Here is a 17,254-nt window from a genome sequence, read left to right on the forward strand (position 1 = left end):
AGTGGTACACATTTATGCTGTACCAACTGATGGTTGTCAATGGATCAAATCAATTCTTCTCTCATCATTCTTAAATTCCTACTATCTGCCAAAGAGAACTTTATACCATAAAACATACTGTTTTATAATTTTTTTTTTTTTTGGTACTGGGGATTGAGCTTGGGTCCTTGCACTTGCAAGGCAGACCTCCGAACTGCTGAGCTAAATCCCCGACCCTACTGTTTTATAATTTTAATCTACAATTTCCTTATATATAGGATAACCCCAAGTGAATAAGGGATTTCTTTATCTGAATTACATCAATTACTGTAACAGTAATAGTAACAGCTCTACTGATTACTGTTCCTACTAAGAATTTTTATGAGTTGTGCTATCTGTCTTCTAAATATTATCTCATTTAATCTTAAAATCTCTAGAATACTATCCAATATTACAGGTGGGAAAACTTAGTCTCACAGTTGCTCACAGAAATCATTACTGGATGACACTGGGCTCAAAGACAAGCCTTTTTAATTTCAAGAAATATTTATTTTTAAATTATAAAATATAATTTTTATGGCTTCAAATTTCATGATTTACTGGGCACAGTGGTGCACAACTGTAATGCCAACTACACAAGAAGGTAAAGCATGAGAACTGCAACTTCAAGGCTAGCCCGGGCAATTTCCAAGGTTCTGTTTCAAAAAAACTTTTTACGAAGAGGATCTGTTTAGGTAGCTTTGTGGTAGTAGACTTTCCTGCATGTGTGAGGCCCTGGGTTGATCCCTGGCACTTTAAAAAATAATCCATGCTCTTATCTACAGTGAAGTACCTACACATTCATCAGAATGACTAAAACTGAAGAGACTGATGACACCAAAACTTGACGAGGATGTGGAATAAATGGAACAGCTCTTTGTCATTTTGTACCGAACACAAAATATTTCTGCCCTATGATGACTTAATAATGCCACATCGAGGTATCTATGCACAAGAAATGAATGTGTATCCACAAATGGTCATGTCAAAAATGTTTACTGCACCATTAAGTAGCTTTAAAAAAAGGAAATCAGCAGAATTCTCATGAAATACAGATTAAACATACTGTGATATATCTACAAAATGAAACACTGCATAAAGTAAAAATTATTGACAGATGTAATAACACAAGTGACTCTCATCAATACAATAGGTGAATGATTACCCAAACACAAGACATGATTCCATTCATATGAAGACCAAGATCAAGGTCTTTCGAGACCCCAAAAGAAAGGCAAATCTGTTTATCAGTGAAGGAGGTCAGAAAAGTGGTTACCTTAAATTTAGGATGGAAAGGGGCATTAATGAACCCTACGGGTGATGAAAATATTCTAAGTTATTTTTTCCGGGTGCTTGCATAAGAGAAGATGGACAGATAGATGGTGGAATGGATGGATAAGCATTCCTTCCATACTTAAGATTAGTATGCTTCATATATTTTAGTATTTATCTTATTTCCTAATCTTAAAAAACCCAAGCTTTTAAGCCGTGCATTAAACTCTCATTTGTACCCCAATTATAACAGCAGCAAGATGAAAGCAACAATTCTTAGTATTCTAGTTCCCTCAATGCACATATTTAATTAAGTTTATAAACCATAGATTATCAGAGCTGCAAGGGAACTCACGGATCACCAGTATTCACCCCTTCACTAGAAAAATGACAAAACAATCCAGAAAGAGAAAGCGAGTTACACAACACTGTGCTCTTAAGGTGCAGCATTAGTCTAAAGCAATCTATTTCCGACCTTCAAGTCTAATTAATGTTTTTTCCTTTATAGCATGCTGCTCAGAAGGATGGTCTTGGTCATTCTCTTGCAAGCAATGCTAATCATAGAGATTTAGAATGCAACTCTGAGAGAGTTGATTCCATGATCATGAACAGCCCAACAAGCTTCCTACCCTGGAGCCAGCCGATGGAAGAGTGGAGAATGTCTTTCCTTGGACGAATGTCGAGTAGCTAGCTTTCAGAGCAGAGGCATCAGCTCTGCCTCTAATAAAGCTGTAGTATCTGAGCCTGTTGTGTGTGGGTGAGAAATGGGAGAAAGATACTCTGGAGAATGTGGACTGTACATGCCAGGAAGCAGGTAGCATACATCTCAGCAGCTGGCCTGAAGACATTTTTTCTCCTAATAAACTCAGTGCAACAGCTGACAAGGAATTCAAGGCTTGGAACCCTTTCTAACCTAGCGATTTAAGTAAAAAGAATTATTTTCATTGAAGGGTAGTCAGGCTAAATCCAGAAGATATGTGATAAATCTTCAGCATTAGGAGACTTCTGATCCAAGGGGAAGGCCTAAAATTAATAAAATGGTAAGACTTCAGATGTGGCACTTGACTATAAGCTCTACATAAAATCACACTTACTTGAAAGAACCTTGCAATAGATATGTTATTTATCCCCATGTGGCAAAAAGAAAAAGTAAAATCTTTCTCATTTCAGATCACTGGTCCAAAGCCACCCAGCTAGTAATGTAAGTCTTCCACATTTGAGCAAAGCTTGTGTCATCCAAAAGGCTATGACCTTTCAGCCACACCAGGTTGCCAATAGGAGTAAGATGTACTTATACGGTAAGAAAGTGAGATTAGTGAAGGGCACACAGAGCAGGTCAGCAGTGGTCACATTAAAAGGAAGTCCCCCAGGAATATGGATACAGCCTTATGATTTAAGTTCAATGCTGTGAAGTGGACAGAACAGTGGACTGATGATCACCTAAGCCTGGACTTGGACAACAGCCCAGCAAACCCCAGGGAGCCAATCAGATATGGCTTGTAGTCAATTCCTCCTATGAAAGCAAGAGGAAAACAGTCCCATGATTCAGAGGCTGGGAGCTAATCTCCTCTCTGAATATCCACAGCACGAGCCACATTCTGTGAGGCCTGAATGGAATTCTGCCTCTGTTATGATTCTTGGTGAACACATCTACAACTATCTACTGCACTGCAAGGACCAAGCTCCTCCCCTTCCTGCCACCCTGCAATTATCACAATGCCTGGCATGCAGTGGGTGCTCATGAATTGTTTGTTGAATTAATTGATAAACAAATACTGGTTTGTGTTCACCTTCTAATTATTTGAAGCTCTGAGTCATGGAACTTGCATGCTTCATCTACACATAAGGAAGAGATGAATGGCCATTAAATAATTATAAGCCCCCTTCAAATGGGTAAATAAAAATCCTAAAAATGTTCTTGCCTCCAAGTAGATGTCTTCCCCTAAGTTAGCCACACAATTATCTCTGTTTTTTTAAGTCTCTTGGAGTTAAAATCCATGGCCATTGGGCTGGGGGTGTAGCTCAGTGGTGCAGGGTATGCTTAGCAAGCACAAAGCCCTGGGTTAAATCTGCAGCAACATACACATGTGTGTGCACACACACACACACACACACACAACACACACAACACACACCAGGGGCGGGGAGGGAGAAAAGAGTGAAGGAAGGAAGAAGAGAAAGAGAGAGAGAAAAAGAGAAAAAGAAAAAGAAAGAAAGAAAAGCAAGTCAGCAGCCAGGCAAGCATTCAGGGACAGAGACTAAATACAGAGCTCCTATATTTACTCATTAGGTAGAGTGCTGGGCAAGATCAACATCGTACTTTTTTGGGTGACAAGGAAGATCAAGTTTTCAGGTTCTATGATACCTTAAAAAAATCTAAAGTTTTTTTCCATTGAGTTTATTGGTACTTTTTAGGTATACAGTACAGTAACATTCATCATTGGGATCTTGTACCCTTATATGACAGACCTTGGTTCTCAGTTTTTCCCCATACCCCTGCCCTCTGAAGGGAGGGCATCCCCTCCACCCTTCCCTATTAAAAATCAAAAGTTATATTAAATTAACATATATTTTATTTCAAAATAGGTGGAAATATTATCAAAATCTCAGTTCTTCTCAAACTAATATACCAACAATTGGAAAACAATGTATACATAAACCAAAACGCTAAAAATCTGAGTCTGAAGTCTGCCGGAAAAAACTAAGTAGAAGGAAAAGCAACGGATGAAAAGTTTGTAGAAGTGGATAACTTACAATGGGTATCACATGTAACAATAAAATATGATGGCTCAGGTATAAGATGGGTAAGTGGATAAAAGTGTGAAACCCAGAAAAGACCATAATACACTTAGGGAAAGAGGACAGGATAAAGGTGACATTCAAATCTGTGCAGAAGTGACCAATGTTATAGCTTGGATTAAAAAATGTCCCCCAAAGCCTCATGTGGTCAGAGGTGGGGCCTTCAGAAGCTGAATGCTTCAAGGGAACACTATAGTCCTCAGTTGATTAAGCCACTGACCAATCTAGAGCTAAATGCTATGAGCAAGTGGGGCCTGGTGGGAACAGGCAGGTCATTCAGGCTATGATCTGAAAGAATGTCTTCCTCTCCAGATCCTCTCTTCTCTCTGCTTCTTGACTGCCAGGTCACAAGCAGCTTTCCTCTGTGCCAGCCCCAGCACCATGCTGTTTCCACCTTTGAACCTGTCAACTGTGGGCTGAAACCTCTAAATTCCACGAGTCAATATGACACTCTCCTTTTTTAAAAAAGTTGTGGGTGCCAAGTATTTTGTTGCAGCAACAAGAAAGTGATTAGCACAACCGAGAAAAAGTTAGCTGGTTAGCTGATGAGAAAAGCAAGATCAGTGGCCACAGTTTCTTTCAGTACAGACGTATTAAAGTATATGGAAGACCATTTGGAAGACCCTCTACACTATCCTCACAGTGGAGGAAGGTAGAAGGTCTTGTTCGATGGTATCACATGACTTTCTCTTCCTCGTGAGGACTGATCGGGCAGAAAAAACAACAGACTCAAGGGAAATCATTCCACAAGCTACGTAAAACCTGTTTTTTTTTTCTTTCAAGATAATACATTAGCTTCCATTTCTTCTTCAATTCTCTTTTTTAAAATCCCTTTTCCCATCTTTCCTTCTCCCCTTCCTCCATCTCTTGTTCCACTTCCCATTGGAGAAAGATCTATCTTCCTACTTCCTACTATCTATTGTTTTCTTGGTACTGGGAACCGAACTCAGGACCTTGTGTTTGTGAGGCAGGTGGCGGCACCACTGAGCTAAATCCCTGGTCCCTACTATCTATTCTTTATTTTGCTCTTTATCTATACTTTGTATTTCTCATATAGGAGAAGCCCTGCGATATTTAAACTTGCGTGTCTGATTTATTTCACTTAATAGTAGAGCTTTTTCACATGGCAAAGGGAACAAGAGAGGGAGCAAGGAGCGATACGAGGGGAAAGGGACAACAAGGAATTAGATGTGTCATGTACATGTACAAATGCCCTGTGATAAATGCAATCATTATGTGCTACAAACACATAGTAATAAAAAAAACGACCCCCAAACCAAAACAAAACCAGGTTATAAATTAAGTTTCAATGCTCTGGTTGAAGAGTATTAGCACATGTGAGATCATACAGAACTGGGGCTGGCATCCTTGGACCTTGTCAAGACATCTCAAAAATCATATATAATTTACAATTCTGTGAACTCCTAAACCACGGGAAAGTCAAAAGCCCTGGTCCAGGGAGCAGAAAGCTGATGCAGTGAGGCCACAAAAATGGCCCTGTGTGGCTGAAAAGCTACTGTTATTTGAGGCATTTTGAGATCATTTGTGTTTCTTGCCAATAAACATGTTCTGAGTAGAACACACACAGTTAGTCAAAACATATTCTCATCATGCCTAGAATTTAACAGAAAAAAATGAGATGGCAAGGGAAGTATATGAAATGCTAGCGAATTATTTTTAACCTTGGGTGATTAACATGAGCATGAGAAATGAGAGCAAATGAAGAAGCAACAAAATAAAGGACTAATGGAGCAGATTTTATAAAAAGAAAGTTTTTTGAAATCTGTAGGTGTAAAATCATCAAAAGCATGCACCCATGTTCACAGTGACATTATACACAATGGCTGCAAACAGAAGCAATCCTCCAGTTATCCATCCATGCATGAGAGAATAGATAAAGTGTGTGCACATGCATGGAGTATTATTCTGCTTTTAAAAGAAAGGAAATTCTGTCACATGCTACAAAATAGCTGAACCTTGAGGGCATCATGGTACTTAAAATAAGCAAGATACTGCCAGGGATTTGGCTCACTGGTTTTGGTGTCTGCCTCACAAGCACAAGGGCCCGAGTTCAATCCCCAGTACAAAAAAAAAGCAAGATACAAACAGACAAATACTGTATTATTGTACTGATACAAACTACCTGGAGTAGTCAAATTCATAGAAATATAAAGTAGAATAGTAGTTCCAGGGGCTGTGGGGAAAGGGAATGAGGAGTTGTAGTTTAATGGGTACAAAGTTTTAGTTTTGTAAGACAAAAAAGTTCTGTTGATCTGTTACACAACTATGTGAATTTACTCAAAACCACTCAACTGTGGTCAAGATGGTCAAGAAGATGAACTTTACATTATGTATATTTTACTGCAATTAAAAGTCAAAAGTTGGTATTTTTAGCATATATTTTAAAATCTCCTGCACTTAGATGAATCAAAGAGATGACTTTGTGTGTGGGTGTGGGGTAGCTAGAGATGGAAACAAGCCGTGGACATAAGTAGACAATTCAGAAAGATGACCTAAGGTGGTACAGTCTCTCTAAGGGCAACGTAGTAATAAATAATAGCGGTGTTACAAAATGCATAACCATTTGACTTACTAGCCCCACTTGTAGCAATCTATCCAAGGGAAATAATTACTGACATAGTGGAGATTTGTGCACAATGACTGTCATCATAGTATTATTTATAATAATGTAAAACTAGATCAAGCTAAATTTGATCAACAGGAGAATGGCTGAATAAATTATGTTACATCTAAAGGGTGGATGTTATGCAGTCAATTAGTGCTATCTTTCCTAGCATGTTTTAATGTCATGAGAAAGTTTCATGAATTAATATTAAGCGAGCAAAATGCTTAAGTTAATATATAGTGTGAAAGCATCTTTGTAAAATGGGTAGGGATTACACGTAAGAGCGGGGTGAGGCGTACATCATCTGGTCTCAAGGTGTTTGTTAGGATATAACTATAAGTAATTTCTTAACTCTTCTGTTTCCCAAATTTTCCTTAATGGCCACTCTTCCTTTTACAATGAGAAATATCTCATACTTAGGAATGGGGTGAATTTTGATGGGAAAGGGTTATTAATAAATTGAGCCCAAAAGTTATAGTTCAAAAAGATGAGGAATCACACAACATAGCCTCCTCTTCTGATCACAGGTCTCCTGACGTGTGCACCCATCCTGCCTCCGTCTTATAGTCTTCATCTGTCACAGGACAGTGGAGTCCTAAGGGGGGAAGCTCAGGGACACCCCTGCTCGGACGGGCTACTCTTCACCCTTGACTTCCCTCAGCCTGGGAAGTCCAGGACAGCCCTTCTTTGGTGAGCATGAACGTCCTTGTGTGGTATGCAGAGGACAGGAACACTACTGACATCAGACCCAAATTCACCTAGGAGGGGCTTTGCTGAGCAACATGAAGGGGACACCATGGGGCATTGTTTCTAGGAGTGGAAGGCTAATGCCCTGCATTCCTGAGCCTAGAGGAGGAGTGCGGTACTGTTGAAGCTCACTGGTGTGGTCCTCCCCCAGAAACACAGCATCAGAGCTGGCAGAGACCAGAGGGATGGACACAGATGCCACACCAGTCAGCCAGGGGGAAGAGGCCTCCTGGTTGTCTTGCTTATTTAGGAGAAATTGACCATTAACACCCTCATCTCCTCGAGTGTGAACTTTAAATAAGCTGTTCCAGCAGAAGTGGGTAGACAAAGCTGTTCAGCTGTGACTGGGAAGAGAATAACTGTGTAGGATGTTTGCATCTGCTCCACAGCAGCCCTGGTAGCCAGTTTTATGCAAGTGTGACAGATCAACAGAGAGAGCCCCGAGGAGAGCAGTTGAAAGTAGCTACCTTCGAATGGGCTGAGAGCAGTTGAAAGTAGCTACCTTCGAATGGGCTGATGCAGGTGAGCTGCGGCATCCTGCACACTGCTTTGAACTCCTGTTCTGTAGATTAGACTGGCGCTTGAGTCTCTAAGCACCCTGAGGGGGAGTTGGCAACAACAGGGAAGATGGGGATTTGTCATTGCTCTGCTCATTAATCCAGTCCGACAGTGCATACCTCATTCACCGGTCTTAATCTTTGCACCAAAACTTCTCTGCATATGATGAACTTTGAGTGTAATGTACACTCAGATCATCTGAGATTCTTACTAAGATGTAGTTGTGGAGCATTCTCTCTACTTAGCATCATTTTGATGGTAGCTGCCATATTTCTCCTTGGGCTACATGGTGTTCTGTGTCAATGTGCTTTGGCCTCATTTGTTCTGTTGTTAAGGGCAGATGTCATGGAGTCTTAATCAACCACCAAATAGATGAGGGTGGAAATGACAAGGAATATATGCTGATTATTATCCACTCACCAACTTCTGAATGACCCATCAGACCCACTATCTACCTTCCATCCCTTCTGGGACCCCAAGTGGCCAGCAGCTATGGACCACAGATCCTGGTCTCCCTTTCCAGCCAGGTGCCAAAGGGAGGCATTAGAAGATGAATGCAGGATGAAAGGAAGGAGAGAGCACCCATTTCATCCATCATCATTTGATGTTTAACTTTTTGACAGTTGTTACATCCCTCTGTGGTGCCAGCTTTAACTGGGCTCTGATAAGGGGATATTACTGTTCCATTTCTTCAGGGCTGGGGGTAGTAGTAACAGCTTCCGATAACCACTAGTCTCCAGGTACAATATCCCTTGTTTCCAGTCTTCTGAACCAACTAAACTAATTTTTTGCCTTTCTAAGGCCTAATCCTGAAAGGTCTGTTCTAGATAAAGATGAAAGTAGAAGTAGTGAGAATGGAGAGCTACACACATCTCAGAGGAAGAATTCTGAAAGGAGCAGCCAAGGATGCCTGAGAAGAAAGGCTGGATCTACACACTGGCAATGGTCGGCAAGAGAGGGTGCAGCAGGTGGTGCCAGGGTGTGGCTAGAATAGATGCCAGTTACCCCTGTCAGGACTTTAGAGATTAAGCAGATGAATGTGCCTGTATAAAACCTTTGTCACCAGCCCCAGATACGCATGTTTGTATGGTGTGCAAATCTGAGTTCCTCAGGGTCTCCTCACAGCTCACAAGTCCACAGCATTGGGGACATAACTGGCCTCATTTTCAAAATGCTAGAAGAAAGTGTTGAGTTTGGAATAAAAATAGTGCAAAGACATGCATGCTTGCACCTGGTTTCACAGCTTGGAAGAACTTCAGTTTGGTGAAACAACTTCCTAGGATAGCAGCCCTTCTCAGTCACTTAGGGGCTGAGGACAAAAAGGGCCACAACAGCCACTGGACTCTGCCCTCTGGGTCAGGTTTAGGGTGCAGGGACCGGAGTGAAGCGCTCTCAGCTGGCTTCCCTGGGGAGGCTTTAATAAAGGGTTTCACCCAATGTGTTAATGATAAAGTGCTAACACATGACATCTTCCGTGATATTATGTAGATAATGGGAGCTTAATGCTCTGCCTAGGAATCCTGTCTTTGAGAGTGGGAGTAGAGGAACATATTTTTTCATTCTGCTCCAAATCATGACCTTACTTGGCTTTCCAATAAAAGCCGGCTGCTAAGACTTTTCAAGCAAGTTCATGATTAAACACATTCACATTTGAAAGCTCAATGGAACACAAACTGAGAAGAAAGAGAGCCTTCAGTCACATTTCATTTAAAAATGGCTATTCTGTTTCCGGAGCGAAAGAACAAATGGGGAAATGACTGTGTGAGTGTAGGGGGTGGGGGAGGCACATGCCCACAAACAAGGCACAGACCATCTGGCCCCATTAGTGGCTGTACCCTCTGAACTGCACCCAGTGGACTGCGACACAGCTGCCTGGGCTGATGTGTGCGCTTCTCCAGGCTGCTCCAATCTCTAGATGCCCAAGGCTTGGCATGTGACCTCAGAAGCAGGATAGATAAAGTTGAAATGTGCCTCATTAATTTACTCCCATCTGCTCTGTGTCCATCCAACTGAGAATGCAGAAAATGGAACACGAAGTATGCAGGGGTCCCTGCTTGGTGGGAGTCCTAGTTGACATCCAAAAGGGATAACCAGGTAGCATCTTTGCTGTCACCAAGCCCCTATGCTGCACAGTGGCTGGATGTGCAGAAGAGAGAGAAGACAACAGAGCAGAAAACTTGTTCCTCAACAAGGAACAAGCAGCCTGTGTATCTCTGGAAGCAGCAGCCTGGGTATCTCTTCGGAATTTGGCAGAAATACAAAATCCCAGGCCCCAACCCAGATGTAATGAATCAGAATCTGCATTTGAATAAAGTCCCCAGGGATTTTTGCTTACAGTAAAGTTTGAGAAACATTAGTGTGTGTGATGATTCTACAACCGAAGTGATTTTTCCCCTACAAGGGACCTTTGTCAAGGTCTGGAGACATTTTTGGTTGTGGCAACTGGGGAGGTCAGAGACAATAGAACATACAACAGTACCCAAGGACAGGCCCTACCAAACACAGATGCATTCAGTCCAAATGCCCCTGGTGCTGAGGTCTAGAAATCCCTGGTAGGTATCAAAGGTTCCAGGGAAGAATCCCCTGGGGCTTGTTCCTATTCCCTTGTTTTCCTTCTAGCTCAACCAAGATAATCATTTAAACATGAATTTCTACAACAGGCCCGGGACAACTCTATAAACAGATATCTTCTTCTAGCATTTAGTTCCAGAAGCCAGGAATGATGTCTTTCATTTCAAAGCAACATTAAAACCCAAATTATGACGTCGGAGATTTAGCTCAGTGGTTCAGTGGCCTGCCTTGCAAGCTGCTTGCAAGGACCCGAGTTCAATCCCCCGTATCAAAACAAAACAAAACAAAACCAAAAACCAAAAACAAAACAACAAACAACCCCCCACTAAATTATGAAGAAATAAATTATCTTTGTTCCATTCCTTAAATCAGCTCTCTTTTCTTTCTCTTTACCATTTTGTCTCCTGTGTACACCTGTGATGATGCCAGGACCCATGGGATTGTGGATTAACCTAGCACGAGTTTTCCTACAGCTGGCTGAAAGGCGATGGCATTTGCTCAGTTTATGCACCATTTTACTCCAGGCCCTTGATGGTTGGAGTGATCAACAATTTAAGGCATGAATATAGTTTTTGTCACGGGTGCTAAGAATCCTTTTAAGGGTCAGCTTATGGAAGAACCAAGTCAAGAGATTTACTAGATATCTAATCAATCTTTTATGATTTTTTCCTTGTCTCTCTCCTCCCACTTCCAATAACAGCACCATTCTAGGTTCAAAAACCTATGGGTCATCCTTGATTCTTCATACTATGTAGCTCTTGAGTGTGGCTTTGTTCTCCGACCATAGAACACACTTCTTTCATTCCTCTCTTCCGCATGACATCGCCATTTCCATCTTCCTAAAATGCTTTCTTCATTTAGCAGTATCTATTGAGCTATGGTAGGTATTAGAATGTAAGCCAAGGGAAAAATAGAATAAAGATGGTTCTGGTTTTCATGGATCTCAAGAGTCTAGTAGACATAGAGATGAACTTTGATGACTGCTATAATAAAGGCATGCTTAAAATTGATTAAAAGACATAGGTTTAAGGTGAAGGGTAATTTTCAACTTTTGTTTGGCTATTTGTATAGAGATATTCAAGATGTTGGAAATGTATGGGCTCAGTATGGGCACAAGTCATAGCTCAAGACATAGATTTTATAAGGAGTTCCCTAGAGGAACCAGAGGCTGAAAGCAAGAGCAACGAGAATGAATGTCCAAATACTATAGAAAGGAGGAACACAAAGTGGATACACATTAAAAAACAAAACCTTTGTGAAAGACATAGTTTTAGATGGCAGGAAAAAAGAGAAGGAACCCTCCCCCTCCCAGAGAGATGTGTTGGAAAGCAAGGCAGGAAAAAGAGATAATATTCATAGTGGACAACCAATGGAGAACCCCAACCACAGATGGTTAATAGCCTTTAATACAAAAGAACAGACTAAAGATTAGGAAAAAAATTGTGTTAGTTATTAGGCAGTCACTGGTATTCAAAAAATGGATTATTTTAGGACAGCAATATTAGTGACATCAAGAAGACCACGGAGTAGGAAAAATGAGGGTTTTGCTCTGCTATAAGCTTTAACAGATTGCATTTTGTAGTGTCAAGTGAGGGCCTTATAGCTGGGGAAGATGAATGACCCAAAGCCCAGACCTCTGATGTTCCAAAGATAAAGAAGAAAGGAGAGCCATCTGCCTGGTGTTGAGCTTCCTGAAAGTGTTTTTGGACCTGGAGTAGGTAGGGTCAGAGCATCAGGTGGGCTGTGGCAGGTCAGAGCAGTGGCTCCTACAACCGCTTCTTCTTTTGCCATTCTTTTTTGGTATTGGGGATTGAATCAAGGGTCTCACCAATGTTAAACACAAGTGTTACCATGAAGCCACTCCTCCAGCATCTTCAACAAGCAATTCTGATCATTTTTCTTCTCCAACTAGAATCGACTACTTTGGAGAAAAATTAATTCCATGAATTTTCATAAGCACTGGAATGTGGACCTAGAGCGCTTGTTTGGAGGTTCTAGCAGCGGAGCGCAGCTACTCTTATACACTTGACCAAGGAAACAGTCCTCCTCTCCTGCGGGTGGTTGTCTTCTTTGACTGAGCTCTCAGCTTCAGAAGACACACACATGGAGCAGTGAAAGAGGAAAGGAACACCTGCCTGGCCAGCCAGATCAGCCATATCAACCCTGGCGATCAATGGGGTGACAGATGTCACAGCTAGATCACCCTCACATCCAGCACTGGCATTTGGAAAAATGGACAGTTCTTACTTACGTGATGCCATGCTACTTGTGGTCTTCCAATTCTAATGATGCCCCACTCTAAACTTTATCCTTTCCAAATGGAAGGCACTAACCTGCTTCTGTTTCCATATGGAAGCTCTTGGCAACCGTTCCATCCACTATTTTCCTTACAAGTTGTATAAACTACGTTTCTGACATGTGGTAATCAGAGCTACATGGAGCTTTCTAACTGCCAATGAATAACAGTCATAGAGAAATAAGGACATTATTTTCCATAGTTTTCAGTAAGCTATCATTACCATGTTGGAGAGCAAAGGAAGTGCCAGAGAAAATATTTTTGCAATATTTTTATTTATTCATTTATTTTTATTAGTACATGTTTGCAGTACATAGTGTTTACATTCCTTATGTGGAGTTGGTACATGTACATAGCACAGCTTAATTCTTGTTTCATACTCTTTGCCTCTCCTCCCTCCATCTTTTGATCCCTTTCCCATTTGAGAAAGATCTATGTCCCTATTTCCTTACTATTTTTTGTTTTGCTCTTTATCTATAATTTAGTTTCCTCATAGAAGAGAAGCCATGTGATATTTAAGCTTGTGGGTCTGACTTATTTCACTTAACAGTTTGGTTTCAAGGTGCATCCATTTTCCTGCAGATGAATCACATTTAACTGGATAAGTGAAGGATGGTTTCATACACTCCTTTTGGTCCCACTTGGACTGAACAGTTGCTCACTACTACCTAGTAGCAGAGGCCAGGTCAGGGGGCTTTAGCTGTGGGTTCACACAGCCTTCCTTTTCTGGTCGTATTGATTCTCTAAATGCTTCACTTTTGCCTCCTTCAGATTTACTGACCTGAAAATTTAAATGAATAATCACTCTGTTTTTAATCTTATTTTAGTCCTTGCTTTCTATCAGTTACAAAATAGAAGATAGGTGAAGCTGACAGAATACTGCAGATATTTGGAAAGTACTGAAGTTTTATAAACAAAGCAGTTGCCCTGAACATGAAGACGTAAACATTGCTCCTGGCTGCTACAGGACTCACAGCCCAGGAAGGCACAGTCACTGCATTTAAATTTTCTTTCCAAGTGTTGACCCAAAAAATCTATATCAGAAATAACTTCTTTTGTTACTATGTAGGTACAAGGTGAAAGCCCTACTCAAAGGACTTCATGCAAACCAAGTACCCATATAAACTCCCAGTGCCAAATAACCCTAGGTTGGTATATTTACTCTAAAACTAACTCAGAAATGGTGGAATCTGGGAGGTGTTAGCCAAAGACAATATGAGGCTAAGTCGTAAGCTGACAGTTTCCTTCTGACTCAGTGAGAAAGATGCAGTTACACAGTGCCAAAGAAGGATCAGTCAGCACTCTTCTCTGATGATCCATGATGGAGAGACATGACAGAGAACAGAAGGGTAAATTTATAGGGTGGCAGCACTGGTCAACCGCACAACCAGTGAAGGCGTTATAATTTGCAAGGTACAAGATGAATGCATCTGGCTCACAGTATGTTTCCCCCATGGCATAAAATTAAACACAAAGTTCCCAGGCCACATATGGCCTTTAGCTTTTTTTTTTTTTGGTATTACAATGTAGAGCCCTTTTCTTTATGAGTTCCAAAGTCCCAGGAGTGATACCTATGCTTTCTTGAACTAGTGAAAACAAAGCCAGAATAGCAGGAAGAGGAAAACCCATGGCGAAGTTCCATGATTCCAGTTCTGATATTTGTTTCTATGTTTGTTCAACTCTTTTCATCAGTGCGAAGAATAAGTTGCTCACAAGATAATTATGTGGTTTGGAAATGAGCAATCTTGATACAAACATGAAATATATATTCTATTTTACTACTTAGGATCTCGAGTGTTAAAATACACAGATTGTGTAGACGGCTAAATATAGGCTCAAAAAGAACTTGTTTCTTTAAAAGGAAAAGAAAGGGGGAAATGAGGAAAAAAAGGCGACAAAAGTTATGTCAGACATAGCTGAGGACCAACAAAATAAAGGAATAAAATGTCACTCATCATTTAGATCAAGACTAAGGACACTGGCCTGGGGATTTAGCTCAGTGGTGCCACCACTGGCCTTGTAAGTGGTTCTGAGTTCGAACCCTGGTACCAAAAAAAAAAAAAAAAAGACTAAGGACACTGACTGGGATCACAGAATATCTGAAACAAAATTATATGACTATACAATTATTTTGTTAAATTGTCACATTAAGTAATTATTTAATTAAGTATAGAAATGACAAAAAGCCACTAAACTAACACTAACCGAGAACTGTCAAGCAGACCTTTGAGGTCTGCCTTAATAAGAAGCAAAACATTATTTCTAGTCAGTATTTTCATGATCTGTGGTTTGTGTGGTTACTATTCCATCCTTTAGAATCATTTATGCTCTTAACACAAATAGAACAATCTCACCCTTGTTTATATAAACAAAGAGCATAAAACTTCCATTTTGGAATTTAGAAATAGAGCAAAGATAAGACTCAGCTTAGCCCCAGACCAGACCTTTACAAATATCAAAGCAACAGGGCCCAATTAAATACTGCTTCCCCCTATGGGCTCTCAACATGTGGAGTAAAAGAGGGCTCATTAATTCAGCGAGGACACATTTCTGATGGTGCTATTATGCTATACAGAGCCAGGATATTCTGTAAACAAAGCAGAATTTTACATCCTGTTATGGATCACCAGTTAGCTCCGCCAGTCTGGAAAAGACAAACTGATCCTGTTTACTCTCAGAACTTCACTCTGTGTTTGGGTATTGTAGGTCAGGTGGGTTCACGAAAGAGAGGAAATGATGTGGAACGAATCCCAAGAGCATCAGGCTACATGTGGCACTGAGTATCCTCCCTGTTCCCCAGTGAGGGCTCCCAGAGAAAAGGGACCTTGTGATGCAGCAAACCTCATCTGACACCCATTTCTGCATTATATGTCTTGTTCTGAGCTCTCCTATGCCTACCCCACATTGTTTCAGTTTTCTGCATCACCTGCGAACTTCCTCCTTTTCCCTCTAGAGTCAGATCTGGTTGAATTCCAGCTTTAGATTGACCTTCTGCTTGACCCTGGGAAAGTTACTTAACATTTCTGAGCTACTGTTTCCTCCACTGTGAGATGAAAAGAATATATATTTCATAAAGTGGTTGTAAGCATTAATAAGACATGCATATGAAATATGTAGTACAGATCCTGGTACACATGACGTTTTCTGAAAAAGCCATAGTTGAAAATATCCTTCTAAAGCTATCAAATTCCTTACTACATAGTAAACATGCAGTAAGGACCATTCTCAGCCCAGTGTCCTTTTCCACGGCTTCACTCTGTTGACTATGCTGCCCTTCTTCTTTCCTATTCCTCTGGTTCTTCTCGCACTTTTAGCTGACTGCTCCTGCTTTACTACTTGCACTGTTTATCTTTCCAATTGCCAATGCGGGCATCCTATTTTTGTAATCTTGAACAATGATACCTAATCTGTAGTTCCAAGCGCAGCCTCTGTCTTCAGTTGTTTTGACCTCTACCGTTGGTACAAAAATCTGTACCTGTAGGATGTGTCATCACCATCTCAGACTGAGTGGGTTCACAAAAGTGAATGTTGTACTGTTAATATCAGTCCCAAAGAAAATTCACTCAAATATCCATCCACTGATGAATGTATAAAGTGTGATGGGAGCATAGAATGGGATACTATCCATCTAAATAACAGCATTAAGTTCTGATACTTGCTACACATAGACGAACCTTGAAAATATTATGTTAAGCAAAAGAAGCTAGTTGGAAAAGACTACAAACTGCATTAATTCATTTATATATTTCCAGCACAGCCAAATCTATAAAGACAGAAATCAGTTAATGATTGCGTGTAGAAAATGGCGAGTGACTGCTAATGAGAATGGAGTTTCTTTCCAAGGTTATGAAAACATTCCATTACTGACTCTGGCGATGGCTGCACAACTCAGAAATACTAAAACCCACTAAAGTATATGCTCTACATGAGTGAATTGTGTGGCATAAGAATTACATCTTGATAAAGCTCAATCTTGTACATGGGAAGAGATCCAGGAGACCAAGGGCAAGGAGCGAGGGGAGGGGATGGGGAAATAGGTAGAATGTAGACATGCCACATACAGGAAACTAATAATATCCATGAATGTAGACATTATATTCCATAAACATGAACTAAGATTGACAATACCAATAAGAATAGAAAGGAGGGAAGAAGAATTAGAGGAGGGAGGAAAGGAAAGTAGATTTAAAAAGAAACACTTTGTATTATGTACATGTATCCACTCCCCAGATGACTGTAAAATGCATGTACTGCAAACATGTACTAATGAAAAAAACATTTAAAAATGTTAGCTGGGCAGGCTGGAGATTTAGCTCAGTGGTTCCACCACCTGCCTCGAAATGCAAGGACCCGAGTTCGATCCCCAG

General features: G+C 40.7%; 1 protein-coding gene across 1 annotated transcript in view; it reads right to left on the minus strand.

Annotated features, from left to right (window-relative positions):
- Shisa6 (shisa family member 6) overlaps positions 1 to 17,254 on the minus strand; it is a gene marked incomplete at its 5' end in the record, with an annotated part of 283,109 nt that overhangs the window by 167,204 nt on the left and 98,651 nt on the right. The gene's annotated exons all lie outside the window — the stretch shown is intronic.

The sequence above is a fragment of the Fukomys damarensis genome, unplaced genomic scaffold, assembly GCF_012274545.1.
Source record: "Fukomys damarensis isolate Sample0158 unplaced genomic scaffold, DMR_v1.0_HiC HiC_scaffold_13, whole genome shotgun sequence".
Taxonomy (NCBI): domain Eukaryota; kingdom Metazoa; phylum Chordata; class Mammalia; order Rodentia; family Bathyergidae; genus Fukomys; species Fukomys damarensis.